The sequence below is a fragment of the Bison bison genome, unplaced genomic scaffold (genome assembly GCF_000754665.1).
Source record: "Bison bison bison isolate TAMUID 2011002044 unplaced genomic scaffold, Bison_UMD1.0 scf7180017864533, whole genome shotgun sequence".
Taxonomy (NCBI): domain Eukaryota; kingdom Metazoa; phylum Chordata; class Mammalia; order Artiodactyla; family Bovidae; genus Bison; species Bison bison.
In genome coordinates this window covers 13,361,094-13,370,130 of record NW_011495082.1, presented here as the reverse complement: position 1 = coordinate 13,370,130, position 9,037 = coordinate 13,361,094, and the positions used below count along the sequence as shown (strand labels likewise).

At 38.1% G+C, this 9,037-nt stretch overlaps 1 pseudogene; it reads right to left on the bottom strand.

Moving 5' to 3' along the window:
- The window catches only part of LOC104982581, a 199,708-nt pseudogene that overhangs the window by 73,650 nt on the left and 117,021 nt on the right, over positions 1 to 9,037 (bottom strand).

Here is a 9,037-nt window from a genome sequence, read left to right as displayed (position 1 = left end):
AAGAGGAGAAAGGGGATGACAGAGGATGACATGGCTGGATGGCATCACTGACTCGATAGACGTGAGTCTCAGTGAACTCCAGGAGTTGGTGATGAACAGGGAGGCCTGGCGTGCTGCGATTCATGGGGTCGCAAAGAGTCGGACACGACTGAGCAACTGATCTAATCTGATCTGATTCAACTCAATGAGCGTGCTTATTATATAAGAAGAAAGACCCAAAACTAGTGGAAATTAAGTTTACTCTCTTGCCATGAATTTGAAAATTATACTTATTGAAGCCATAAGTTTTGAAAATTCTGTATTTAATGTTTTTTTAGTGTCTTAGAGATAAATATTATAGCATATTCAAACATAGATAGCAAAGATGTTGCTTGAGCTTAAAGAGACCATCAAAATCAGGGCATTCCATGCATGTTCTGTGTCAGTTGAAAATATATGTGTTTGCATCTTTCTTATCCTTTGCTTAATCTTCTATGATCTTAGCATTAATTGCTCCTCAAAATTTCTGGCAGAAGTGAACTCATTTGAGTTCATGCAAAGTCATTAAGCAACCTACATATTCTCTTGGGAATAACCACTTTTGAGTCCATGGATATCAATCTTCAAAACAGACCAGAGGCTTTCTAATATACTAGACAATAGTGTAACCAGTAAACCATAACTATTTCTGTAGAAATTACTTTAACAGCATCTTGGTAATTTTGTCTCTTTACTGATTTCTATGTTTCTGCTCTTTTTCCAGCTTATTGAGATATAATTGACAACATTTTATTGGTTTTAGGTGTAGAACATGATAATTTGATACCTGTATATATTGAGATTTGGTTACAACCAAAATTAGTTAACATTCACTACCTCACCAAGTTATTAATACAATTTTTATGATACCTTTTAGTATGTATCTTCTCAGCAATTGTTAACTACAGTCACCATGTGTAGTGGGAAATTCCTAATAATGTACTTTCACAGCCTTGGAAATTTCACAGAAATAACACCAGGAAAAACAGCATATATTAAGAAAGTATGTTAATTATTATCTTTCAAGTTTTTCTTAAAAACAATCACCCTGTTACAAAGCCCAAGGCCAGACCCAGAAGGGAATATGACTGAGATCATGAAAGCACGGACCTTGGAATACCGGGTGGGCGCCAGGCATGAATGCTGCCTACACACTTGCTAATTGTTCCTGAGCCCAGAAGGGAAGGGCCTGTGGTAAACACAAGGAGATCTGGACCATGTCAGTGTCCTCCATGACATTTAGGAGTATGTGATTAACACAGCATGTGTCTTGAGAAAGACAAGATCGGAGAAAGTCTTGTAGTCTTTGAAAGTCTTGAAAGTAGCCTTGAAAGTCTTCCTAGCAATTAGGAAGTAAAGGTGGACTCAGAGTGGACTCTGCACCTCAGTCCAATAGAGGCTGCAGGTGCCCTGACCATTGCACCGCATTTTGTGTCCTGTCATCATTTTCATCACTCCCTCCCAGACTATTAGGGCAACAATCATGCTTTATATTACATCCCCAAACCCAGAACTTACATATCCTATAACTAAGCTTTGAACGTCTGACCTTTTGCATTTAATCTCTTGATTTACCTCGCTATTTTGGAAGAACACCTCGTGTTTTTCTGAAGAAAGAATATATAGTGTGTATATATATATATATATATTTTTTTTTTTTTAATTATTACATGTCTGAAAACGTGTTTGTTCTATCCTTGCACTTGACTGACAGGTTACTAAAGCATTCAGTCACATGGAAATCACTTTTTTCTTGTAAACCATGAAGGCACTGCCCCATTGTCTTTGAGTTTCCCATATTGCTGTTGATATAAATAGTGATTTCTCTTTTCTTTCCTCTGTGATTTTTTTTTTTTACCCATATGGAACATTTAAGAACCTTTTCATCACCAATATTTTGAAATTTTCCTATTAATGAGTCTTGGTGTAAGTGTTCCTTTGTCCATCATGCTGAACAGTCACTTGGCTCCTGCAATATGGAACAATATGCCCTTAATTCTGGTTAATAGTTTTTTATCTTTGTTAATTTTACTCCCTCTCGACTTTGTTTCCTTGAAATTCCTGAAAATTTTGCAGATATTGGAATTTCCGAACCAATTCTCCTGATGCAAAGAGCTCCATCTTTTTTTCCCACTATTTCTTTCTCTTTTTATTCTATTTTCTGGGAGATTTCCATAATTTTATATTCCAAACTTTATAATGATTTTATATGTTATCTATTCTTTTACTTTTCAAGGTAAAAGAATCTTTTACTTTCAATTCAGTTCAGTCGCTCAGTCGTGTCCAACTCTTTGTGACCCCATGGACTGCAGCATGCCAGGCCTCCCTGTCCACCACCAACTCATGTCCACTGAGTCAGTGATGCCATCCAGCCATCTCATCCTCTGTTGTCCCCTTATCCTCCTGCCCTCAATCTTTCCCAATATCAGGGTCTTTTCAAATGAGTCAGCTCTTTGCATCAGGTGGACAAAGTACTGGAGTTTCAGCTTCAACACCAGTCCTTCCAATGAACACCCAGAACTGATTTCCTTTAGGATAGAATGGTTGGATCTCCTTGCAGTCCAAGGGACTCTCAAGAGTCTTCTCCAACACCACAGTTCAAAAGCATCAATTCTTCGGCACTCAGCTTTCTTCACAGTCCAATCCTCACATCCATACACGACTACTGGAAAAACCATAGCCTTGACTAGACAGACCTTTGTTGACAAAGTAATGTCTCTGCTTTTTAATATGCTGTCTAGGTTCGTCATAACTTTCCTTCCAAGGAGGGTCATTTAATTTCATGGCTTCAGTCACCATCTGCGGTGATTTTGGAGCCCAAAAAATAGTCAGCCACTGTTTCCACTGTTTCTTTCTTTTACTTTCACTTTTCTTTTTTCTTTTACTTACACTGTTTCCTATAGGGCTAATTTTTTGTTTGTTTGTTTTCTTCTACATTTATATTGACTATTCTTCCAGGATATTCTTCCATTTCTCTCTGCATGTATCTTTCATTGTATAAGCATTTCAATTTTTTGGTGATCCTTGGTTATTCATTAACAGCTAAGCATGAGGTTAAGTGTGAGCCCTCAGTGTCTTAGGTATGGGCTTCAAAGTAGGATGACTGAAGGAGTCAGTTCCCTGTTATATTAGGGCACCACCTGCTCTCAGCCACCCTTTCTCTTTTAACAGTCCATTTCCTCAGAGATAAAACTTATATTCTCCTGCCCAGGAGCTATGAACCTGGCTGCTATAATAGCATTGGGAACAGTCAAAGAAGGCAAATATCTTTCTCCTTGCTTTGTATGTGGAGTTAATTCCCATATTCCTATGGCACCCATGCCCTCCACTGTGCTTGATGTTCAGGAGTCAGAGTCCCTCTGATTCAGCCTCTCTAGTGATGAATCTTCATTTGTTCTTTGGGGGTAGAGAAGAGGAGGTATCTGACTATGATGGTTGTGGAGAAAATTGGTGAGTCTTCTCATACAGACTTTCTGCTGACTCTTCTGTCTGTAAGACGCCCTTTACAGTTGCTCTCATTGATAACTTGGTTCTCCCAGTTTATGAGCCTATTGGGTATTCTGATATACAAACTATCTTCGGCCATCTTAATTTTGTCAGTTTGGTTGCCATTTTTATCTTCTTTCCAGTGTCCACACATTATTGATATTGCTCCTCACCAGATCCACCTTCTCTATTTTTTTTAGTAAACAGCAGTTAATTTGATCCAGACATTGTTATACGTTCTTTGCAAGTACTGAATTATACTGTACCTGGAACAATCCTATGGGATAGGCATTATACAGATGAAGAAACGGTTACGAAAAGGTTAAGTACATTGCACTATTTACAATGCTGGTAAATGCAAACCCTGAATTAGAACCCTGGCTCTTGAATCCAGGTTTTTTGCCCCTTCTCTAACAGACTATTAGTGGGCATGATTTAGCCATGCTGAAAGTGCTAATAGGAACACTTTCCCCACATTTATAAACACCAAAAAAAGAGAAGACTCCTTTTTATAAGTTACTTTAACCTTAAGAGTTTTTACCCATTTATCCCCTTATTTTCCATTTCTATCATGTTAATCAGAAATCTTAATAGTTCTTAAAATAAGAATATTTTAAAGGTAGGCTACATTCATATTTAAAATCTGGTGGTACTGTGTTTAATTATCATCCAACACATCAAATAACATCAAAACTAGTGAGAAATGCTTGACTTCAATCTAATTCATCTGTTTCTGATCTAGAAATTTCTTTGATCTTAACCTCAACATTCACCCAAAGTACTAGCAGCCTATTAAACAAGATAGTACATCACCAACATACATACAATAAAAAAGGGATATTAAACTATAAATAAATTCTGTACTGACCAGATCTATATTTATAGGTGCTAAAATAATAAGAGGTGACAAGAATAGGATAAAGCTACTGAAAACAGGTCAAAAGTAGAAATTTGGAATGTTCTAGTCTCAAAGGCAAAGTAGTGGTGGTTGAGGGAGCAGACCTGATGGGGGAAAAGTCCACTGAAACCTGGAGAAAGGCAGAGTGTTGCTGGGCAGCTTCTCCTTTCCCCTATCAGTACTTCAGGACAACCTAGGGAATGGGAGAAAACACTTGAAAATGATGTGACAGACAAGGGCTTAAACTCCAAAATATACAAACCATACAACTCAACAACAACAAAAACACAATTGAAAAATTGGCAGGAGAAATAGAAGTCAGAAGGTACATAAAAAGATGCTCATCATCAATAACTATTAGAGATAAGCAAATGAAAGCTACAATAAGGTACCACCACACATAAACCAGAATGGCCATCATTAAAATTCTACCAATAGCAAATGCTGTAAAGAGTGTAGAAAAAAGAGAAGCCTCCTACACTTTTGTTGGGAATATAAATTGGTACAGCCACTGTGGAAAACAGTATGGAGCTTCCTCAGAAAACTAAAAACAGAACTATGATATGATCCAGCAACCCCCTTCCTGGGCATACACCCAAGACAAAACTAATTCAAAAGATACATGCACCCTTATGTTCATAGCAGCACAATGCACAATAGCCAAGACAAAGAAACAACCTAAATGTCCATCAACAGATGAATGGATAAAAGAAGATGTGTTATGTGTACACACACACACACACACACACACAATGGAATATTACTAGGTCATAAAAAAGAACAAAATGATGCCATTTGCAGCAACATGGATGCAACTAGGGATTATACTACTAAGTGAATTAAGTCAGAAAGATAAATACAATATGATATCACTTATATGTGGAATGTAAAATATGGCACAAATAGAAACAGACTCACAGACTTGGTTTGCCAAGGGGGAGAGGGAGAAGCATAAATTGCAAATGTAGGGTTAGAAGATGCAAACTATTATACTCAGAATAGATAAACAACAAGCTCCAATGTATAGCAGATGGAACTATAGCCTACTCCTGGGATAAATCATAATGGAAAGGGTGATTAAAAAATAATAGATATTATGATCCAGCAATCCCACTGCTGGGCATACACACTGAGGAAACCAGAAGGGAAAGAGACACGTGTACCCCAATGTTCATCGCAGTATTGTTTATAATAGCCAGGACATGGAAGCAACCTAGATGCCCATCAGCAGATGAATGGATAAGAAAGCTATGGTACATATACACAATGGAGTATTACTCAGCCATTAAAAAGAATACATTTGAATCAGTTCTAATGAGGTGGATGAAACTGGAGCCCATTATACAGAGTGAAGTAAGCCAGAAAGAAAAACACCAATACAGTATACTAATGCATATATATGGAATTTAGTAAAGAATGGTAACAATAACCCTGTGTACGAGACAGCAAAAGAGACACCGATGTATAGATCAGTCTTATGGAGTCTGTGGGAGAGGGAGAGGGTGGGGAGATTTGGGAGAATAGCATTGAAACATGTATAATATCATGTATGAAATGAGTCGCCAGTCCAAGTTCGATGCACGGTATTGGATGCTTGGGGCTGGTGCACTGGGATGACCCAGAAGGAGGGTATGGGGAGGGAGGAGGGAGGAGGGTTTAGGATGGGGAACGGGGGTATACCTGTGGCGGATTCATTTTGATATTTGGCAAAACTAATACAATATTGTAAAGTTTAAAAATAAAATAAAATTTTAAAAAAAGAAAAAAAATAATAGATATATGTGTGTGTATAACTGAGTCACTATGTTGTACAGCAAAAATTAAATCCCTGTAAATAAATCAACTATACTTCAGTTTTAAAAACTAGAGGAAAAAAGAACTTCGGGGCTCTGCCTTTCCACATTGAGGCTGGGCAGTTCCTCCTCTTAGAGCCCTCCTGAGACAGAGACTCTGATGGAACACAGCTTCCTCCCCAGGATCTTCTGAAAAAGGAGTACAGAGGATGTTGCTGTTTTCATAACATACTTGACATTTATATGAGTATCAGACCAGAATATATTTGTAAAGCACACAATATGGCTTTGAAGAAAAAGTCTTGCTGATAATTTTAGCATAAATTATGTAATCCACTGACTTATTCCACATCAAAATCTAAAGATACTTGTATTATGTCATCACACAAACAGATGCAACTTAAAACATTCCAAAAACAGTCATTTGGAATTTTGTCTGGACCTGCATTAAAGTAATTGAGAGAATGGAAAGGTCCACAATCTTGAGACTTCTCATTCAGGAACTTGAAAACTAAAAGATATGAATTGGCATGACTGGGTTTCTGTTCTTTCTGAAAAATTGTTTCTTCAACCAAAGCCTAACAGATCACGGGAATGGCTTGGAACAATCTGGGAGGAAATAAATTTGGACAGATAGTGAAGAAATAATAGAAATGGTTGTATTAAAGGGAGATGATCCTTTTCTATCCAGCAAATAGAGAATCAAAATCATTTAGATCAGTAAACAGCCATAAACCTCAATTTCTTAAGACTATTTTCAGATTTCTGCATGAAAAAAGGGTTGAGTATTATTTCTAAGGAGCAGATTTCAGATGTCTTGATATAAGTTAAAAGAAAATGATGTTAATAAAAATTGGCATTTATAAAAATATGGAAGCTTTGTTTATGAGAAACTTTTCAGTAATGCCCATAGCTTAGATTACCATGATACTTTTTGAAGATAATACAAACTTCCACTAGAAACTAAACAATATTTTGCAATATTTGCATCAACTTCTTAGAATTATAATGTTATAGGTAGAATTTAAATTAAGTTCATAATATTCCCTAATCCATTTCCCTTTTCTTTTACTATGCCTTTCCCTCCTGTCCTCCCAAGAATTAACCATTAATATAATTCAGTATTCATTGCTTCTATGCATATATATATATATATTTTTTTTTTTTTGGTTGTCAAATAATCCTTTATTTTTCTTTTTCCTTTGCTGTTGTAAAGTTGCAGTTCCTTTCCTAGCTGGGCACTCTACCATATCACTGTTGATACCATCTACGATGTCCTAAGGGTGGCAGCCGTCAACATTGCAGCCCACAGACTGGGCAGTCCTCGGGATTTCTTTAATGGTTCTAGAGAGTTCTCTAGCTAGAGATTGATGCCGCATCTGCCAGGCAATGTTGACAGTCTCATCAAAAGTGATATTTTCACTGTGCTTAATGTTTTTCTGCCTCTTTCTGACTCTTCATGGTTCCTTGAGGGCTTTCATAACCAGGGTAGAAGCAGAAGGTACCACCTCAATCTGAGCCTGTCTGTTCTGAATGGTCAGTTTCATTGTCATTCTTGTACCCATCCAATCACCAGTTGCCTTGGCAGTGTGATCACCAACAGTTTATGGAGACAGACCCAGGGGGCCGATCTTGGGGGCCAGAGAAGACCTGGCACCAACTTCCCCACTGGTGCACCTCAGGTACACTAATTTGATCTCGCTGGGGTCGAATTTAGGCGGGATGGTGGAGGCAGCTGGTGTCAGATGAACCTGGATTCGGGATGACCTACGAAAGCTGCACCTCTGCCTCCTCCCAGCTGAAAGCCAATAGAAGCCTTCTATATGTATTTTCGGAGCAGGCAATGGCACCCCACTCCAGCACTCTTGCCTGGAAAATCCCATGGATGGAGGAGCCTGGTGGGCTGCAGTCCATGGGGCCCACAGAGTCGGATACGACTGAGCGACTTCACTTTCACTTTTTACTTTCATGCATTGGAGAAGGAAATGGCAACCCACTCCAGTGTTCTTGCCTGGAGAATCTCAGGGACAGGGGAGCCTGGTGGGCTGCCGTCTATGGGGTCGCACAGAGTCGGACATGACTGAAGCGACTTAGCTGCAGCAGCATACATATTTTATAACTACATTTCTGTTGAATGCTTTTGTACTTTATAGAAAATATATCATATATATTCCTCCACGTTTTTATTCAATGTGTTTAAATTGCTCTAGTTTAATTATTTTCATTATTATCCAGTTCCATTTTTTGACTATAGCAAAATCTATTGAGGCATGCTCAGATTGATAGATATTTCTATTATCTCAATATATTCATTGCTATAAACATTGCAGGTCAGAAAGCAACAGTTAGAACTGGGCATGGAACAACAGACTGGTTCCAAATAGGAAAAGGAGTTTGTCAAGGCTGTATATTGTCACCCTGCTTATATGCAGAGTACATTATGAGAAATGCTGGGCTGGAGGAAGCACAAGCTGGAATCAAGATTGCTGGGAGAAATATCAATAACCTCAGATATGCAGATGACACCACCCTTGTTGCAGAAATTGAAGAACTAAAGAGTCTCTTGATGAAAGTGAAAGAGGAGAGTGGAAAAGTTGGCTTAAAACTCAACATTCAGAAAACAAAGATCATGGTATCTGGTCCCATCACTTCATGGGAAATAGATGGGGAAACAGTGGAAACAGTGTCAGACTTTATTTTTTTTGGCTCCAAAATCACTGCAGATGGTGACTGCAGCCATGAAATTAAAAGACGCTTACTCTTGGAAGGAAAGTTATGACCAACCTAGATAGCATATTCAAAAGCAGAGACATTATTTTGCCAACAAAGGTCTGTCTAGTCA